Consider the following 21,790-nt stretch of genomic DNA (forward strand, 5'->3'; position numbering starts at 1 on the left):
CTTGCAGCATTCTGTGATTTCCTCACGTTAATTTAGAACTCCCTTTTGATAACTTGCGGTGCACGTATGGTAATTTAGTGGCTATACATTTAGAAGTGACAATTAACCCTTTTCCTCTAGGAATTTGGCATTGTGATTTAAGCAATTTTTTAATGGTAGTTTATCACCTACACTCCATCATTTAATCGTAACTCTCTGCATGATAATTAACCCTTCGCTCATCGAAATTGACAATTCGCATGACGTAATTTACCACCAGCTCAAGCTGCGCACGCAATAATTCTCTGTCATCCATTGTTTATGCTTGCAATAATTCCTTATTTATCGAATTCACTAATGAATATTCCCATTTATAGGAATAACAGGAACATACTGATAATGACGTCAAACATAGTGTCATTAAACATCAATACTGTGATAACTAAACTCTAGTGAAGTGGTGATTAATTTCTTTTCATATCATTTTGTGAACCCAGACGGAGGAAGTGAAGTTTACTTGTGATTTTTTCCTGGATTTTTCAACGTCTTCAGTGGAGTTTCGCCCGATTTCCTGGTGCAGAGGTACTCGATATTGATGGAGTGCAATAGAACATACAAAAATGTAAGTAATTTTTTTGTCATTAATTATTTTCATTCATTCTTGACAATTTTTTTCGAGGCTATTTGAGGCTTTTTGAGACTCGCGTGGCGTTTTTTTTTCCCTCTCTTTGGCGTAATTGTGACGTTGTGCCTTGAGTCGCGCGCATTGTGGGGTGGGCGACGCGGCGGTGCGGTGCAGAAGGGGGAGGAAGGACCGGTGGCAGTGGTAACGCTGGGGGTCGACGGCCGAGGCCTCGGGAGGTGTCGGTTGGGCTCGGGCAATGCCGGCACTAGGTCAGTGATGGAGTCACTGGCCGCCGTGAGCGTCGAGGCAATGACACCGAGGCTCGAACGAGTGCGCCGGTTATCCCCTCTCCTAGCCTTACTCCGTCGGGGGATCCCCCACTATTGGAAGTGGATGTAAGCCTCCGTTGACACATGAGAGCTTCTTCCTTCTGTCATTATCAACGGAAAATTTTAATAATTGCCAAAATTTTCAGTTTTTTTTCATTTGTAATCAATGAATGATTGATAATATTCAATAGTTCAATATTATTTGACAAATGCTTTTGTTGAGCATGTGGCACAGGTTCGACCTTAAGGGAATAGTTCCAAATTGCTCTTTAACCTCTAAATTTTGCCAGATTTATGAATAGAAAAAGATCTTGAAAGGGAAACTTTGAAGGAAAGTTTAATTTCTTATAGCTTCAGGGACCGTTAAAAAAACTACTCGGAATGGTGACTCTGACGATCGTCCTGTGATGAATCAAAAGGAAAATTTTAACAGACATGGTGCCCTGTTCGTTAAATGTCCGATGAGCGATGCGTATAGCGGTACCGTGAGTGAGAGTCAAGCGGTGTAGTGCTTACCCGGACAACTCTCAACCGTACCTACCGTCTAGGTTACAAACAGCTCCGCTATTCCAACACCCATTGGTACCATCCAACGTTTGTCTTTCTCCTTTGCGGTCTGCCACCCTCTCCTCCCCCTTCCATTCTGTGTATTCTGCACGTCCGGCAATACAACTTTTCTTCTCTATTCGAGTTGAGGACTGAAAACTTTCACCCACTGTTCCGTTCCTACGGGCTCTCACTTGCATTCACGCTCCGGCTAATTTTATTTTCAATCATTGTGAGATTTTTTGGTTGGTTTTGGGGCATGTCGAGAATGATTACGAGAACGTCAACCCCATGATTTCGGACTTGTCACTTATGAATTTTTATTTCATTTGGTTTGTCAGAAGCCTTCTGCATTCAGAGGAAAAATTAGCTGTGCTGAAAATATCTTTATTCCGCCCAAAAATATTGAGATCATTTCGAGTAAATAATTTGTTGGCTCAACTCTTTTAGAAGTTGAAAAAACCGACTTATGATAAATTTTGATATTTCTTACACAACAATTTAGCGTGACTGCACGAGAATCAGGGGGATAGACGCAGCACGATACGATCGACATCTCATATTAAACTTCCAATACTTCAATAGATAAAAGTGGACGAATCTCGTTTCAGTCCTGGTTATTTGGTATAGGCTAGACACAGCCAGTTCGACTATTACGAAGCAATGTAACTTTCTCCCCATCGAGGACGATGCACTCACCAATACCCAAGCGATATATTAACTGGTGGATGTAAAAGATATCCGAGAAATTGCACATGTGCAGTCTTTGGAACAAAATGTCAGATTTCGTTTGGGATCTTTATGGATTGGTTTATTGGATAATTTTTCCGGATTCAGGGGGCGGGGGGAATAACTGGTTAATCAACTTTCAATGTCGATCATTTAGCGATAATCAATGCAGTATTTTAATTGAGCTTGCAATTATGCACAAAAATCGGTAATTGAAAATGAGATCATTGAGATATGAAAATTATCTTGATAGAAAGTCAAGAAAATGTTTATTTTTATCATTATGGTTTATGAGTTACGGAAACAAATGGGGGAATTTTTTTGCATTTCTGGAAAATGTTCAGAGGTGATGAAATTTTGTTTGTAAATGAATTGAGCTGATCTCCAGGATGTTTTCAAGTGATTCAACCGTCTGATGGTTTTTTAATGCTCGAAGAATCCTCAAATAACACCAAAAAATGAGGAGCATAAAAATCTCCTAAATCACGGGATTCTCTTGACAAAAAAAGTAAGTTTTTTCCAGTCGACACAAAACGATTGCATTTTCGATGTATTTTTACACCCGAGTCATCGCTCCCACGGTGTATTTTTAGGGAGGGGGGGAGAGGAGAGAACTCTGAAGATATGTAACTCTGGCATGAGCAGTGCCGTATCGAGTCCAACTATTTTTTTAATGAAGTTGTCAGCGGTTTTTCTGTTGTACTGGAGGTTCCATTGAAAAGTTCGGTAACATATCAATGAGTTAAAAATACATCTGCTATTTTCAGAGGGCCGAACTTAAGTGCAACACAATCTCTTCCGGAACCCACAGAAATTGAGAAAAGTTTTTTGTAGAGACACTCTGACGATTAAACATCGCGACACGTCGCTGGTATTCCAAGGCAAATATATGATTATGAATGGAAATTCTGCAGGTCAGATTTTTGTTTACTAGCGATTAATAAACCGTCAATGATTTAAGTCAGAGTTGTCGATGAAGTTGAAGTACATGAGAGTCAATGTAATTTGATACTGAATGCTCCTAGTAAATTGAAAAATTCACGTATTCAGACCACTCGAAATTCCGTGAAATATATATTTTAAAGATTCATTTCTCAACTCGCAGAGAATATTTTTATAACTGCTCGGTATCACTCAATTAATTCAGAAGCCCCATAACTCTTCTAAACAACGGAAAACATTTTTATCTCTCATATGAACTTAAACATGTGCGTCAGTGATTGCCGAGTCCAAGGTTTAGGTTACTGTCCCCTCTAATCACAACTTCGTGCATCCTCTTCCATCTAATGTACAAACAGCATAAAACAAACTCATGGCCAAAAAAGAAAAAAAAAAAGCCGCTCCAACTGTTGACAATTCAACTGGAGAGAAAGCTCCAACAAAACCGAGTAAAAGCGAGAGAAGTCATTCTTTTTATCAAATAAAAATTCAAATGGAAACATTGACTTTTTCACGTTTCAGCTTTTAATAACTCCCACACGGGTGTGACAGAGCCGCGTGTACACAGTGGTTCAAGTGTGTAGTGTCTCTTGCTCCAGTCATTGACCCTGGCCAACCCGATGCCCATAGTCAACTAACTCATACAGAACCAAGAGAGGCCACGAGTTTGCGCCAGTGTCATATCACAAACTTGTGGCCCTCATCTTTACTGACAAACCATCGTCAGCCATGTGGCATCATCAGAATGCCACTGTCATTGCAGTTTTATTGCTACCAATGAGGTGCTTTACATTCTTCGGAATTCGTGAATGAAATAAATTAGCAATAGGCTTCCGAATGGATAATCAGTTTCCTATGCGGTCTATTATCCCTCCCTTCATATTATTCTGCCAAACAAAATAATTCAGAATATGAGTTCAAATCATCTCATACCTTCCACCCAACAACAAAAATCAAAGTCACTAATCTGTCGACTTTGAATAATTAACCTGTCACCTGACTTTCCCTCAATGGTACTTGTAACCATCAATTCTTCTACTCCATGGTGCAACAAATAGAGGAGCAATCATTACGACGTTATTAACAAAAAAACCGAATAATTGAGAAATCGTTAGATAAATATGTAATGATGATTACTGCAAAAAGAGAGGGACTTGCACATTAAACGGTAGTCGGGTAACAGCATAACAGTAGTGGGTCACCAGTGAAAGTGTCCAGGGAGGCCTCTGGGATGATTACAGCTTGAGACCACAGGGAAAATTAGAGGAAAAAACGAGAAGGCAAAAGACTTCCGCAATGCATAACGCAATCACTTCGCTTGGCGTTACATCGACAAACCAATATTTTCGCGGATTACCTTCCGACGTTGCATTTCCCTAGATATATTCGTCATGGAAATGTCCACTGAGCTCTCTCTGACTTATCATTTTTCCTCTCAATAAACTAGAGAAAGCTCGGAAAATTCATTTTTTCACGTAATTTGAGTAAAACATTTGGTATTTGGAAGAAAATTGTATCGATAGTTTAATCTGTATCAAATTATAAAAGATATTTCCATATCCTTATTTCAAGTTTTATCGAATAGATGCTCCCTTCCTAAGCCAAAGAAGATAGAGATAATTTTTGGAGCCGATAAATTTTTTCACAACAAAATAAATGCATCAGCAATTTTTTTTTCACTTCTTTCCTCGAGTCGGGAGTAAGGACGGGCATTGACCTCCACCAGAGGCATACACTGTGCACCGAAATACATTCTGCTGCACATGCGTCTTCAGGGGATGCGCCACCATGAGGAAATGGTGAAGAAAAAAACTAGAAATTCAGGGCGTCAACTTGCGAGAAAAAAACCCTATCTCCTAAATCCCTAGTATCGATCCTCAGGTTTAAAATCACTCTAATACATGCCCGATGATTTTTCACCGATTCAAAATGCTGATGATAAACTCCCCTTTACCTGTCGATTCCTCCCAAGACTCAAAATCCTTCTCTCCCTCTCGCAATTTGAAATTTTCGGTCCCAATGTTATTTAATTTAAAGCCGATTGACATAGGATAGCAATATTTCGGGAATAAATTGCTGATAATGATAATGCCGGAATGATTAGGGTTTATTGAGCACTGGAGTTGCCAAAAGGGGTTCAATGGCCTCGAGATACACTGCAAGACGCGCTCGTTTCCTCAGTACCATCCCCTCCTCTCCACTCCCTTTTTCGTTATCCTCCCCCTTTTCCTTCCCACTTTGTCGTACCGGTGGAGGAGAGGGACACGAGGGGCAAGGGGAGAAGAATGATCGATAATGCCTGACCGTGAAAACGAGGCGAGTGTGCAGAAGCGCATACCCGCACTAACTTTCAATTTATTACAGACCTCCATAAAGATAACCTTAATTTCACAAAAATTCTCAATGACATTTCCCTGGATATTTCCGGAACTATAATACCACGCAGACGAAATTGCAGACTCGACACCTTGCTCGCAAGTCCATTTTTCCCTATGATTTCCGGTTACTGCGAGGTACTAATTTTGCGAGAACATCAATACTAAAAGGCTTTGATGAAGCTTGTGGCGCAAAGTGGATTATAATCAGGGCCTGTACTGGAGAAAAATATTATATTTTTTATCCGGGTGAAAGCATCAATGTCGCCAAATTAAAAATGAAATCAATTTGATGGGATCGAAATTCGTTCTTCAGAGGTGAATTTTCCGTATGAACAGGCTTAGACTGTGAGAGAAATGAATAAACGACAATATTTGATCGCCATGTGTTGGTGTTTGCTATCACTGAATGATGTTTAACGTCAACGTCGATGACAATACCCTGGTTTATGACTCTAGGATAGGTTTTAAAGAGTTACAATACAAAACATTGAGTTGATATAACCCCGCGCGCACAGACTCATCTGTTGGTTGTGTTACATTGGGATGGTGCATGGCAACATGCACAGAGGAGCTTTCTGTTCCCTACATCTGTGTTTGTGTGTATGTACAGAGTGTGGTAGACGGGTCGTTGACCTCCAATGGACTGCTTTTCCATCCATTTGATGTAAAATATATTTTTTCAACTCGGGAAATATATTGATGACTATCGGTTTATGGATATTTTCTATATTTCCATTCGGTAAGACCGAAGGCGTGCAGTTTTCACCTCATATTGTGAATGATATTCTCTCTAGTTTACCATAACGAAAGATTTTTCAAGTTATTCTTGGAAAAAACACCGATTATGCGTTATACTTTCGAAGGGTCTTGGACCCAGCCTGTCCCTTTCAGATTTTCCTACTTGGGGAGTTGGAAAACATGAATTTCCGTCAATTCATTGGTAGCATATTGTTTAGACGATTTTTTAACAGAAAATAAATTTTAGATTCGATTTTGTCGATCATACTATGATGCCCGAGAATACAAGAGGAGAATTGTGAAATAAAAATTCAAGACCGAGAATTCGTTCGAAAGTGATTTGCTGATTTATAAGTTAGCTACAATGGCCATGTAAATTTTGCCGACGTTAGCAAGACGGCGGATTATGTTCAGCTGTTGTGATCAACCCTATATGAGAAGCTGCACTTATTGAGCCAACAATTGGCAGTGTTAATTTTTTAAAAAAAATTCCTGGGACAAAATGAGAACGGTTTTGAGGGGGGGATTTCCGTCATTCCTTTCATATCCAGCCAATATGTCACAATGTTATAATCAAAATCATCCGGATGAGTCCGTGTCGTGAAACCATGACGAGAGCACACCCTGTCCTATTAAAATGACAGAGGAAAAAAAATGAAACTAACTCGAATGACGTGACGTTACTCCAACAGTTGAGCTCGTCAAATTCACCACTGACAGGCGAAATTCACGAATTTTCCCGGTAGAATAATCATCCAATTTTTCATACGATAATTTCTCCAACAGTATTTTTTTTTTTTCGTCAAAAGTTGATTGAAATTTAATTGTGTATTAGGGCTCTCCTGTTGTTGACGCAATTATCATTAAAAGCTCCAGTTTAAAATTCATTAATACGATTTTCTGCGAGGGTAAAAGCCGCTCAGACATGTTCCTAAACGTCTCCTTCAAATACCACAATTAAATTTAATAAAAAAGCCCCATAATTTAATCCAATTTCAATGACTTTTTTCCATCCTGGCATGATGTAAACAAACAAATCCAACACAGTGCTAGCGAGGTCAATGACCCCGAGGTTGGACTAGGCGTATCATGAGGGGCGCGAGGGGTACAGGGGCGGTTAAGGGGAAGGGGCTGCACAGTGAGAAGGGTTGGAGAAAGGGAGAGGGCTGGGGAGTGGGGAAAAGCCGTTGCAGTTGCATCGACCGGCTCAGCTGTGCCCCCCTCAGGGCCAACCTATTCTGCCCCTCACCTCGGCCCGGACCTCGCTCAACCCCCGAATAACAAAACCGAGAGATACGCGTCACACCGGGGGCCAACGCCTGTGAACGTGACCCTCAAAATAGTCCTCAGTGCTCCTGTATGGGTTATGCAGCAGTCGCTTGCGAAATCCAGGGGTCGCCAGTCACCTCGCCATTTTCACATTTGTCACTGGAATTGGTGGAGGATGGGGTTGGGTCGGCTCACTTCCGGCTAACATCCCCGGGGGGAATTTCGAGGTTTATCGATTATTTTGTATTGATCGGGGAATAAGTTTCATTGGGAATGATCGAGTGCCTGTTATTTCTCGAGGTTTAGGACGCAGGGGGTTGCATAGAGCCGGGGGAGTGGGGTCACAATGAGTGGCCTTGGATAGAAGAATATATTTCAGATGTCGAGTTCAGCGGTTGCTTCTGAAAATTTTTTGACGATTGGAGAAACTCTTAAATAATGAGGAAATGAATTTTTAGTGATTGAGATGAGAGGATTTATGGGATTTTGACGGATATTTATAGGCTTATAGGAAAAAAATTGGTCTATTTGAATATTCAAAGGGAGTATGGGGCAGTGAAGCTCGTGGAATTGATGATTTAGCTTGTTATCGAACATCGATCTCATGTTCATATGAAAAGAATCGTCTATTTTAATTGCTCGAAAAAATTGAATTTCAAGGTATACCAGGGTAATAATACTTTCACGTTTTCTTCGATGTCTGACTAGTGGAGCGATAATTGGGACACCTCAACAGCTATAGTTGGATACTTGATAATCTGGGGCATGTATCTTAGGTGCACTCGCAAACTGCTCATAAATGTCCAAGGTTATTGGTATATTTATTAGACGCTGTGATCTATTTGCATTTGCATTATTGGATTTTTCCCTCAATTTGAGTTATTGGTTTTCGGATGTCGAGCGAAATTTTTATGAATGTCATACTGCTTGTATTTTATACATAAATACGGGGTTGAGTCAGAAAATCCAATGCTTGACGACAGTAAGTAAGTTATAAAGTAGTCAGTTCTATTTTCCCTCTAACGTCGCCGGAAATAGGGCTACCACAAGGGAAATAACCTGCTCACATTGACTTTAATATTTGGCAACAGCAATTTGTCTCAAATACCGTCTTCAATGGTCAATAACACGTAAATCGCAGGACCAAATTAAAGGACCAATTTAAATTCAAATTATTGACGATTGAAGACATACCGTTTTGTTGATCTGTGTGATCCATGAGGGCTTTTTGTCAAGGGTAACTCTGACATATTTTGGCATTTGTGAAAATGTTTATATTCTCAGTCTTCGATACGGAAGAGGCGAATGGACCGCAGGATAACGTGAATAAAAATTAATTTTTTAATAATAAACATCAGAACTTGGATTTCGAGTAGATTCCACTTTGGCGACAGTCACTTTGAACCATCTCGGAAAACTGTTTATGTTAATCCTCAATGCGGCATTCCTTGACTGTGAGAAAAACAGAGAAGTGCGAATAACAAGAGAGAGCGGAAGTGTGCATTGAACCCTTGCCGGTTATCGAGCCAACCCCCTACCACTTCATCCCTCTCGCGCATTCGTTTTGTAGAATAGAAGACAAATAGAAATAAAAAAAAAAAAACTTCCACTACTGTACGTCTGTGTACATGCAAGAGCCAAAGCATTACCCGGACCTCCGACAAGACGTAATACAGTTGGCGCAGGCCAGGGAGTGTTTACAATTTTTCGCGCATGCGCCTCTTACGAGCCCCCTTTTGCAACTTTATTTCGCGCATAACCACAATTTTCGCGCACCCCTCAGGGGCTCTCGCTCCCTCTATGACGGTCAAGGGGGTGAAAGAGGGGAGAGGTTAGTGGTGTGGAAAGGGACGACGAATCGCGGAGCGAGGATGACAGGAGGCGGTGCAGCCTACGGTGAGGTGCATCCGCTCAGGTGGGGAGCGCCATCCCCACTTTGATAAAGACCACTAGGAGAAGGGATTGATGCCAAGAGGGAGGGTAAAGGGGAAGGGGTGAAACCCTGTGCGGCTGGTGGAGAGGGAGGTGGCGATTTGGTCAGGGAAAGTTTGTAATTGAAGGGGAAATTGGAAGGAAAATTGAGGGAGATTTTTTAATTTTGAAGTTCGATGAGGGTTTTTTCTAGAGGGGGGGGGGGGAGGAAATTTAAGGATAGAAGTGGGTAGGTGAATCCATTCGGCCCTAGGGATGATTCACATTGCATTTTTTCCCAGATGTAATTTGATGACACGGAGGAAAAAATTTGTTACATCAGGAGATATGTTGAATTAGTTGAGGAAAGTTTGTAATTGAAGGGAAATTAGGAAAAAAATGAGGAAATATTTTTACATTTGAGAAAGGGGAAGGTCTGCAAGTGGATACTTAAGGGAATAATGTAAATTTGCAAGTCCGAGACTATCCCAGCGATTTTCCCTTTTTTTAAAACAATATTTTTTTGATTAGGGATTAATATAATAGTTGCACGACATTTTTTCTTTCTTCATAATAATAAGGTAATTTTTGAAGTTGTACCCTGTTGAAATTAATATAAAAACCGGAAATTAAATGTTTGCGATTATTTTTCTGGATTTTCTGTAAAGTTTATGAGTGATAAAATTTTTGCCATACTTTCATTACTACGTAGAAATATTGTGTGAAGCACATCATGTGAGAATCAATTGAACAAATAAAAAAAATACCTCTCGTAATGTGGAATTTTATTTTTACCGTCTGAATTGCACATTTCAATGCAATTTTGTGTGGGTATAGACGAGTTTATGTGCAACGGGCCGGGCTTGCGTGAAGAGGGTCGTGGCACAATGCACGTTGACCCATATTCGGGTCGTTGCTATTTCAGATCCCCATCCTTTCCATAGAGGAAGGTCGTACGTCGTTTGTCGACGGCTTATATGCGGAAAATATTACGTAATAATATCACCTCTGTACTTTTGTTTTTTCAATGATGGAATTAATGGGTAATGATAGCTTGTTATTATTTGCATATGTGCAACATTTAGTACTATGGACTCGTGAAAAAAAATTATTACGAGCGTGATCCTTTCCAAAAAAAAACTAAAAGGAAGAAAAAATGTAATTTTTATTGAACTGCAATCCCCTAATTAGAAATTAGCTATTAGAATATGGCTAAATTATTTGGATATCATTAAGAATCATAGATTAAGTGCTCAGAGAAATTTGAGGATCATTTGCGAGTCCTACCCATAGAAATATAATTATTGTCTGCGCCATATAGTTGTTATTTATGTTTAAAATATTTATTTTTCACGAAAATAATAAAATTGAATAAAATGATGCGATCATTTGGATAGAAAAAATGCAATTTTGATGAATCCACAATTAACAATTGTCCTACGCTATTGCTAGAGATATAAAAATACCATGAAAGCAGTGGGTGGGTGGGAGGTTAGGCCAGGAGGGAAGGTGAGGGCCGCGTCGGCTATTATCGAGAGGAGTCGGCAAAGACTCGCCGCGGGCGGCATAGAGGGGATTGGGGTAGGTCGGACGAAAGCACATCATACCAGCGCAATTTCACATGTCCATGTATTTGCGTACACATGTACTTGCATGTATCTGTGTGTGGACTCAGTGACGTGTGTTGCGAAGGGGGTTGGCCAGCATTTGCTTGCCGCGGAGAGGGGGAGGGTGAGTTGGAGTGGGGGTGGTTAACGTTGAGCTTGCGTTCCTCAACCTTTGCCCCAGAATGTCTATTCCCCTCCTTCTACCCCGCCCCACGTTCATTCGCATTTATCCGAATGTTGGGTTTTTTTTCACTCTTTTCTCTTGTTTTCGTAACTTTTTCAAAAATCGAATTCTGAAAGTCGAAGATCGTGAACCGACGGTAGCCTTCGACCAGATAAATTTCCGACTCAAAATATTAGTGAGGACCCCACACATTGTCCAACATTTTTAACCGCAATTAAAAATAGAAATCTTTGAATTGTTAACTTTTTTCAGTTGATCAATTATAGGGTTTTTTCTCATTAAAATATTTTTCACCTTCTTTCACATGACTTGCTACCTCTCACCCCTCATAGTTGTCACCATATACTCTCGCTACAGCTGTTAACAACATTTTATTTCTATTTATGTTAATAAATTTTTTTTAAATTGCCATAATTTTGCACGGTTCTCAAGATGTAATGAAGCGAAATTCATTGAATATCAATGTTTTGACGGAAAGGGTTACTCATCTATGGGATGGGATGATTATCGAGAGCATTTCAATAACCAGAGGTTTTTTGATGTTACTTTGGAGGAGAGGAGAGACCTTAATTGTTTAAAGAGAGGGAGAAAGTTGATATTCATTAGAAATTATATGACAAAGCCAATGGGTATTTCAGGCGTACGGTTTCTCCCCACCCTCCCCCCATGGCAAATGTGTATGCGACTAACGAAGCGTGGCTTAGGCGCTCTGTGACGACTGACCCAGTTACAGCGACACGAGGTAATGACCGATACTGCACCTAACCCTCCTGGAACGTTCCGCGCTTCAGCATTTCCCTCTTTAGCTACTGGCTCTCCGACCTCACCTCCCCACCCACAATGTATTCCACTCCCTTTTCCCTTGCTACATGCGAGAGCTACTTTTGTCATTCTCTTTTGTCGCGTGACCAGTCTCGAGGTATCATCAAAGAAAATACCCTTTTTAGTTGCAAAATCATCTTCTTAAGAGGGGGGAAATGGGCCATAAACGTAAAATCGTTTCATTATATTTTTTTCAGGGGTTAAAAATACAGGGATAAAAATAATAAAAAATTAATCAAGTGCAGATAATCCACGAACGGACAACCACTCACTGCTCCAAAATAATCTCCACGTAAATCATCACCGAGCAGAATAAATGAGATTCATTTTCTTCTCGAAAGACAATTGCCTTCATAGAAACGATAAAATTCTGAATAATAGTTTTTCATATTCTCAGCAATAAAAATTCCCAACCAATGATAATGCTCGCTTGAAAATCCCGTCAAGATCTGGGTCAAGAGATGTTTGGTATCCTTGAGCTGGTGTTTATTGAAAAAAAGGGAAAAATACGACAATGAGTAAAAAATCAAGAATGAGAAAAATATTCTACTCCCTCATTGGGAATCACAAATAAATTTTCAGAGGGATTCCGTATCTCATTTGTTGGATAATGTGTTTTTAATTGTGGGAAAATTGAGAAATAAAAAATAAAGGAAATAAGAGGATTGAGAGAAAAATGTCATAAAGCATTTTTGCATACACTCTTATGAACTATAATTTGCGTATACACAGGATTATTGTGACATTTTTCAATGAGATTGTTCATTACCGAAATAATTGAATAAGTATGAGATTATAAAATATCAAAGATTATTTTTCCCACCCAAATTTCAGCCAATAGAATTGCACCATTTGTTGATATTTTGTATAGCCTACCTCGAATATCAGCGATAATTTTTTGAATATTTTGGTAAACAAACGACACTTAACCAAATAAACCTCTTTTCATGTCATGGCACAATTCTCTTGGCCGAAATTTGGATAGGAAAAATAATCCCCTGAATACCACTCGAGCTTCAAAATTATAGAATATTTCCCTCTAGGTTCCCTGCATACAAATGAAGTCGTCAAGTTTTTCAGGAAAAATCACTCGTGCTTCGCACTCGTGATTTTTTAGCCTGAAAAACTTGACTCCTTCATTTGTTTGCAACGAATCTATCGGGAAATATTCGATAATTTTGAACCACTTGTGGTATTATATGTGAATATTTTTCAACTTGTTTCTTTTTAGTGGCAATTCCATTGTCGAGAAAAAAGGTTTTAAAATATTTTCCCATGGAACCCCTTATTACCGAAATAATCTTACTATGATAATGGAAAAGGCAAATACACAGGAAGTAAAATGTAATAACATCAACAAGTGTTGCAAACATTCGTATAAAATGCTGTGCGCGCTCGAGTCCTCGCTCGTTGCACTTGCAGTTTTATTTTGTAGGTCAGAGTCAAGTTTCTTCTACTGCGCCGTCGTCCTCAGCAACACTAATACTACTTTTTTTCTCTGTTTATGATATTTTTTTTCATTCTTTCTGACGCAATTAATTTCATCTCGTCGAAAAACTGCGCATTGTGAGGGGTAAAAATTGTTACTTGGTGTGATTAAATTTAATGACCATATTGCACTCGATGGCAAGTGTTTAGAGACAAATAACTGACGGGTGATCCACCCATCAGCTCATTTGTCTCTGATAAGAGAAACTGGGACGGCAAAAAAACTGCGAAAACTGGGCGAAAAAATGGGCCTTGAAGATACGGGAAAAGCGGTTTATTGCAGCATTTTTCTATCTCTACGCGTTTTTTTATCTTTTTGTGGTGTAAATTAGTTGACTGATAGTTAGTTAGTTTGAGGGGTTTCAACGTCGAGAACAATAACTGTATGATTGAGTTGTTTTTAGAAGTTATTGAAAGGATTCATAATTTCTCGTTTGTCTAGGTGAAATTAATCAAATGATTTTCTTTATGAGATGGGCCCAATGTCGAAGCAAGGATTTGTTTTTAAATAGCTAGCTTAGTTTTTTACACGCGATGTTAATCTGTATGATACATAAGACCTTTTTTTCAAGGGTAATTGCGAGCTATTTTACATTTTCCAGTACTCCTGAGACAAAGAACATGATAAATTCCATCCGCAGAGCACATTCTACCAATTAAAATTAGTCTTCATTGCTATTTAGACTATCCCCAAGGTGGAGGGAATTCAAAAATCTCCTTGTCAATTTACCGCAGTCTCTATTGACTCTCACTAATCTTCAAGAACTCCCGACAAATTGTTTTTCACAAAATGACTAAGCCGTTTCCGCAAATTTTCTCAACCTCACGCGCTTTAAAATACAAAACAAAATGGTCGTCACAAGCTAGCACGGGTCGATGTATTCTCGGTTGTTTATTTAGGCCACACGAGGTGGAAACGCTCGAGGGCAATGGAAAATCCAAGGCCTTTATTTAATTCCCTCCCCCCTATAACTAGAAAAACCAAATGAACACTTGAATTCAGAACAAATAATGGAATATGGACTACGAATCGAATGCATCTCGTGTCATGAACGTGACTTTGTATCATGAACTCTTTTTCAAATATCTTTGCGCAATTGCTCGCTGCTCCGCCCACATCAGCTCAACGCGAATAGAATTAAATTTAAAAAATAAATTGTCAGGTTTTTATGGAATGGATATACTCACCTGAATTTTCAATATTTTTTTTCTCTCTCGAGTTATGCGACCCTAGAGCGCAAGAAAAATAAGTAAATAAATAACCAATGGGTTACGTAAGTAGAGAAACTATCGGTTACGCTCGCAACGCCGCGAGAGTGTAAGTTTATTGCCAAAGTTTTTGGGCCCAATGACCGAGAGTAACCCTGGACAACTGCAGCGACACCTTCTTTTGCAATACGGGGGTGGGAGGGCCGTAACAGTCGAATTGATTTTTTGTATTACTTAATTTAATTAATCAACTTTCTTTTTAACCAAAAATATTGGAATTATGGGAGAAATTTAGAGATTGCCAAATTGTTTATCAATATCAAACTTGGCATTATTTTCTTTCACAGTGTGAACGCACATTATGTCCGTCAACTATTTAAATAATCCTAGGAATTATATCATTACATAAACCATTTCAATTTTTATAAATACTTGAATCTATAGTGTAAAGATTTCCAAACTAATATTTCAAACCGGAAATATGTAACAACTGTAAAAAAAAACTCATTGATCTCTAATGGACAAAATTCCAGTCTTGGCTATTTAATAAATTCCTCGCCTCCTGCACTCTCTTCGAAGAAGAGCAAAAGATCGCGTCATAAAAAAAACTTCAACTTTCACTTTGTCAAGTACTTCCTGAACTCCCCGAAGACAAAATAACTAGTCCAAGTAATACGATCGTTCTATTTCTGTGAACAAAATAACTTCACTGGTCAATACAATTTTCTTATGCCCTCCTCTCCCTCCCCCTCGCAGACCTCCCGCGCGCTTAATTTTCTCCGAACCGATTTGCGTGCACTGCAACGACACAAAATATGCACCAGGTCATTTCCTCGTACATAACCCAATTAAATGATTATCCAACGTATATACCATACGGTCAAGTCAAGTCGCATATTTCGTTACAAATACATGCTATGAGACGTGTGTGTGTTGGCTCCCCACTACGTGAATTTTCGTCGTGGCCGCTTGGCACATTCGGGCTTTTGCGCGTGCGACTGTCTGTAACTACTTTCTCACCTACTTTCACGCGCGTGCAAGCTGATTAATGTATACGTTGAACATTTTTGAAGAAATTCCTTTTTTGGTCTCGCTGTCGATTGAACTTTTGCCAATACGGAAGCTTTTGATGATGAAGGAGATGAATAGTGTCAGACAATAAAAGTATTATTTGACGAACTTGAAGGGAGTTTTACCATACATTCCATTTACCAGAGTCTTTGGAACTTAAATATCTAAAATAACAATTTATCGCAGACCTATGCTGAAAAAATTTTATTGAATTTCTAGGGATTTGAAGATTCAATTTTTCTAGCTGACATTTACCTTGTGATAGGATGCACTGTATTAGAGTTGCTAAAAAAATTTCCTTCAACGGCCTATCATGCCTCCTGACACTTCTCCAAACTCTTCCGATCCTCAATCAATCGAAAATGAGCACCTCTACTTCGGGAAAGCGAGAGCTGTCGAGCGTTCTCGTTGTGTAACCTCCATCCTACAACCAACAACATCACCCACCCCCTCTCCGTTCCCCCCAATAAAATACTCATCTCGATTTTCCCCCGATTAGAAAAATCGAATACAAAAAACTTAACAATTAATTGCAGTTGGCTGGGATACTAACTTAAAAAAATTCATAAAATCCTATCGATTCTACGAATTAATAAACTACGGATAATTTTTTTTGCTCACTCGGTGGCTATTTAAAGTGCATATCGCCGTCTAGATTCTATTGGACGCTTGAAGGATGGTTTGCTGAGAGCGGGGAGGGAGCCGAGACCAGTGGAAGGGGGAGAACGACTCGCAGGGGTTTATAGATAGCAGCGCATGGCCTAGAAACCGTGCGCGCGGCCGCTCGGTGTTTTTGACCCTTCGCCTAGCTACCGCTTCTGGGCCATTGCAACATAACTTACACGACTAGTCGCACATTTCCCCTCCCCTCTGCTGCAATTTTTTCTTTGTTTGCTATGTGGGAACTCAAGTTGAAGATTTTTTTTCACTCATTTTTCGACGTTTTTTGAGGGATTCACTACGTCCTCCCCTCCGCTCCCTCAAATGTGTTCCAGGGGAGAGGAAAAATAGAAAATTACCAATTTTTTATTTTTAAAATGATGCTGATAATTGAAGGGTTAAATGCTTGCGGTGTGTAAAATGAGTACCGTAATTTTGGGAGCTAATGGTCAGGGGTGGCCCTGATTGCACAGACGAAATTTTTTAGGGAACTTTTGATAACAAGGAAGGTGAGGTGCGATCCGTTGGAGAGGAACGGCTGTTTTAGAGGTCTGGAGGTGATTTAATGATAGCGAAAGTTGAGTGATTGGTGATTGCGTATAACAGAAAACTTGTTGGACGAGTTTGAACTCTAGGAGGCCCTGATCGTACGCACCCACGTGGGATGGTGTTAGTCACGAGATTGCGTAATTTTTATGCAGTTTTCCCAAGTTTCAATTTTTTTCTCGCAAACTTTAAATTAAAATAATGTTATTAAATCGATTACTAATACCATATAAACGATTAAGCGACAGTATAGATTAACATTAACCATGATTTTTATAATTTAACCTATACCTTCATATATGCAAAACGTCACTGGAAATAAATTTATTTCTAGCTCTCACAGGGAAAATTCATTATGATGATTCCATAAAAATTTCACTGACATTTTCAACGATACCTGCTTCCGGCCATGTTGATTAATTAAATTTTCCGCCGAATAATTCAGATAATTCACAATAGCGATAAAAAACGGAATATTGGGAATCCGGGTGCCGCTAGCATCAGTGCATTCGGAAAATTATAGTTCCAAATGCTTGGTAATAAATATTCAACATTGAATGTATCAAAAATATAAATTTTCAGGAATATTCAACACTGATGAAAACATCCATTTTTTACGCAGGAAAAATTAATGAAAAGCAAGCGCAACGAGTGAAACACGATTAGATAAATGTTTGAAGTTTAAAGCCACCTCATATAAATTTCATCTTCCCGTAAGGACGACTTAATCGATGAATCGAGTTCAAAAATGATTGCGAGATGCTAACAGACGACGCAGAATATGTCGGTCGTGGCGCGCAGTGGCAAAAGGCGAGGCGACTTTCTCTTCTACTTCAATTCAGTGGTTCTCAATCGCACTTCCTGTTTACCCCCTACCAATAAACTCCATTACTCCGACGCCTCAACAATGCCATATAATGAGTTTGGAAAATGTCTAGTTGCGCTCCACTAGCCCGAAAATTATGCATTTCGAAGAAATAAATTTTCAGAAAAAAAAATATGATATAAAGGTGGGAGTCGAACCCACATTCCCCAGATTTCCGTCCTCCTACCCTTCCGACCAAAATCATGCTCTGCTCGGTAAAAATTGAGTGACGAGTTTACTCCATCATTGTAGGGTTCAGGAGCAGGATTTGACCACACAAATGGTCTTCATTGATTGGAATAATCTTCGACCCACCGTCTCTGGTGAGGGTGAATTTTTGGAAGTAGAAGAGCGGATGAAAACAGAAGGCAACGGAAAATAGTGTAAATAGAGGTTTATTAGTTAGTGCCGCCGCGAAAATCCATCAGCGGTAGTTCCAGTGTAGATCGTGCGTTTACGTAACGCTAGAAACACGATCGTTAGTGGGTATATAGCGTAGGAAAAACGATCGAGTGCGTTAACCCCATGGCCGCAGGGCAGCTAACGACGGTGGAGGAACAAGGCAAAAGCACCGAGGCAACGGTGTTGGTTGACGATGCAACCCAGGCAATGGGGGCTTTCACTCGTTTAACATCACCGATCTGACGTTGACAGTGGATTAAAATAGTTCAAATCCTCGCTCAACGAGAAAATCATTTTCTACGAAATTATTTTCACTCATTTTTTTATTTTTTATTTGGGTTTGTCAGGCAGAAGGGGTTATATCGAAGGCAGATCCACCGTGCAATGTGAAACGAGATCATATCAGACATCAGTATATTGAATACTAATAATTTATTATCACTATGGGGTGGTAATAAAGTTGGAAAAGGTGAATGAAAAAATTTGAATAATTATTCGAGTTTCTAATTCAGAGATAGATATAATTTGCAAAAATTATGAAATTCAGAATTCGCTCACCGATTACGAAATCAAAGAGGAAAATTTAAATGACATTTTCGTAATTTCTTAACGGTGATAAAAATTCCGGAACGGTCGGAACAAATTAAGTATCAGCCCCGTAAAATTTTCTACAACATTTCGTTTCAGAATTATGAAAAACTGCTATTTTTCACCGACTTATTCGTTGTCCGTTGATTTTAAACTGGCGGACGTATCTGTGTGGTTTTGGAAAAATTGAAGGACGTGGATTTTCCCTTTCATCTCCATGGGGTTTTCCCGAGGTCGTTGCCCCCAAATGTGGGGAAAAGAGACGAATGGAGGAAGAGTAAGGGGGTTGCGATGGCGGTTGGAGAGGGGAGAAGGGGCGCCCTTGCCCTTGGCATTGCCGCTCGATACGAATGCCCAGGGCTGTCCAAAACACAATCGAGCAGTTAAAGATCGCGACATCTGTCTGTTAGCATTCTACAGGGAAAAAATGGATGTTGAATGTTTAAATGACATTTTTAAAAGTCCGAAAGTTCGAAATAAATCCCTGAATGGCATCTAGTTTCATAATACAATCTTTGAAAAAACTACTGCGCCAACAAAATCATTCAAACAATAATATGTTTTTCTATTTTTCCGGTAAAAGTTTTTGATGAATAAAACCTCCAAAAAAATAGCGTTTTCAATATAAAAGATATATATTTTCTTAAAATTGGTCGGGATTTGAAAAAGAAAATTGTTAAAAAAAATCAAGAGTGGAACAGCGCGAGAGGGAATTGAGGGGGGGGGGGATGAACAGTCGATTATCGAATGTTTCAATGAACGAAAATTCGATGGCCCAGGTAGGAAATGCCAATGTCCACGAAACGGGCCAGGTCTGGCACGAGACTGGCTTGCCAGATCTGGGCCACCAAGCTTGGCCCGAGGCATGGCCAGACCGGCAAAGAGCATGGCTTGCCAGGCTTGGGTCACTAAGCTTGGCCCGTGGTATGGCCAGACTGGCAAAGAGCACGGTTTGCCGGGCTTGGGCAACCACGCTTGACCCGAGGTATGGCCAGACTGGTAAAGAGCATGGCTTGCCAGGCTTGGGTCACCAAGCTTGCCCCGAGACATGGCCAGGCAGACAAGGGGCATGGTTTGCCAGGCTTGGGTCCCATATGGAACAGCATTCCAAAAATTGAATTCTCATGGGGAATGTTCCTTCACTAAATTTTTCGTCCTTTGATTCTCCTTCTTCCGAAGGTACCATTATTTCTTCTGAACATACTATTTCAGGGGAAAATATGCGTGGATATCACCGTATACCACACATTCTATGACAACAGCCCGTAAGATGGCGTGTTGAGTAGTCTGATTGTGGCAGTAGACATGAGTGTCGTGTGCGGCAATTTATTATTTTAATATTACTCTTTTACTATTGTAATATGTCTCAGAGTTCATATTCACGGGTTAAAAAATACAGACATTTTCATCAACTGAAGAAAAAAGAATCTGTAAACGTAGAAGGCGCTAAAGAAAAAACTCCGGATTACAGTGAACGCAATAATGCCGATGAGGAAGAGGTTAGTTTGCCAACAGCCAATGAAATAACTATCCGTAGTGGATCTATTGTGGATCAAATTAGTGGAGATGTCGATGTTCGACATCTCGATGATAATGCTAGTGCTTGTGGTGATAGTTGGTCGGGTGGTGATGGTGATTGTGGCTCGTATAAGCATCTTAATGATTGCATCAGTGAATCCAATAGCAGCGTTGGAGACAGGGATGAACCAATTCTTGGGGGCTCAGGTTGTGATGGTGATTCAGATGACATTGACAATGATTTCAACAAAGTATTCACTGACAGCATTGGAGACAAGAATACACAAACTCTGGACAAATTGGAACCGCGGGGAATGGAGCAAAAAATTAATCAATGGGCAGTGAAATTCAGAAGAGCTACAACAGCAGAAGCAATCGATGAATTGTTAGCCATTTTAAGAAGTGAAGGTTACACATCAATACCCAAGACTACACGGCAGCTTTTGCAAACTCCCCATTGCAGACACCTAACAACCATGAGAGGAGTTCATGAGATTCCAGGTGAATTCATTTATTTGGGAATCGCCTCGGGACTCAGAAAAATAATTTCAACTCAAATTTATCGAGAAAACGACATTTCTCTTCTGGTTCATATTGACGGTATGCAGGTATACCGGAATGCTAAGAAGGAAATTTGGCCAATTTCAATAAAAATACAGCATCCAAATTACACTACCAAACCCTTTGCTGCCGCGATTTATTGTGGGGATGGGAAACCATTATCAGCCACAGAATTCATGACTGATTTTGTTGAAGAGGCCAATGAACTCCAAGAAAATGGTTTGCGCATTGATGACAAGGTTTTTGAGGTGAAAATTGTAGCAATAGTGGCTGATTCGCCAGCTCGAGCATTCATTTGCTGCCACAAAGCTCCTGGAGCCTTCTATGCCTGTGGAAGGTGTTTCACCAAGGGCATTACAGTAGGTTGTGGAAGACGAGGAAAACGCATATATCCAGTGACCAATGCAAATTTACGCACTAAAGTATCCTACGAGACGCGAGTTCAACCAGAACATCATTATGAAGGTTCTGTGTCCCCGCTGCTCTCTTTGGATAGATTCGATCTGACAAAACAAGTGCCATTAGATTTAATGCATTTATTCTATTCTGGTAATATGAAATGGCTGCTGGATAAATGGCTAACGAGAAGTTCAGCCCAGAGGATCAAATTAGCTGATGTTCGTCGGCTTGATGGTATTATGAGGTCATTAAAAGCCGATATCCCTATTGAATTTCAAAGGAAAGAATTTGATGTGAATAATATCTCAAGATGGAAAGCATCACAATTCAAGTTTTTCCTTAATTATTGTGGTATCGTCGTGTTACAAGATTTCTTACCGAAACCTTTACGTTGTCATTTCTCATTATTTGTCTTTGCTAGCAGAAT

At 39.8% G+C, this 21,790-nt stretch overlaps 1 protein-coding gene across 4 annotated transcripts in view; it reads left to right on the forward strand.

Moving 5' to 3' along the window:
• Hr4 (Hormone receptor 4) overlaps positions 1-21,790 on the forward strand; it is a 56,015-nt gene that overhangs the window by 3,183 nt on the left and 31,042 nt on the right. For all 4 annotated transcript variants that reach the window (XM_064116470.1, XM_064116464.1, XM_064116463.1 and 1 more), the window contains one exon: positions 357-601. The gene's annotated coding sequence lies outside the window, so the exon portion shown is untranslated. The remainder of the gene's footprint in view (positions 1-356; positions 602-21,790) is intronic.

Source organism: Diachasmimorpha longicaudata, chromosome 3 (genome assembly GCF_034640455.1).
Source record: "Diachasmimorpha longicaudata isolate KC_UGA_2023 chromosome 3, iyDiaLong2, whole genome shotgun sequence".
In the NCBI taxonomy this organism is placed as follows: domain Eukaryota; kingdom Metazoa; phylum Arthropoda; class Insecta; order Hymenoptera; family Braconidae; genus Diachasmimorpha; species Diachasmimorpha longicaudata.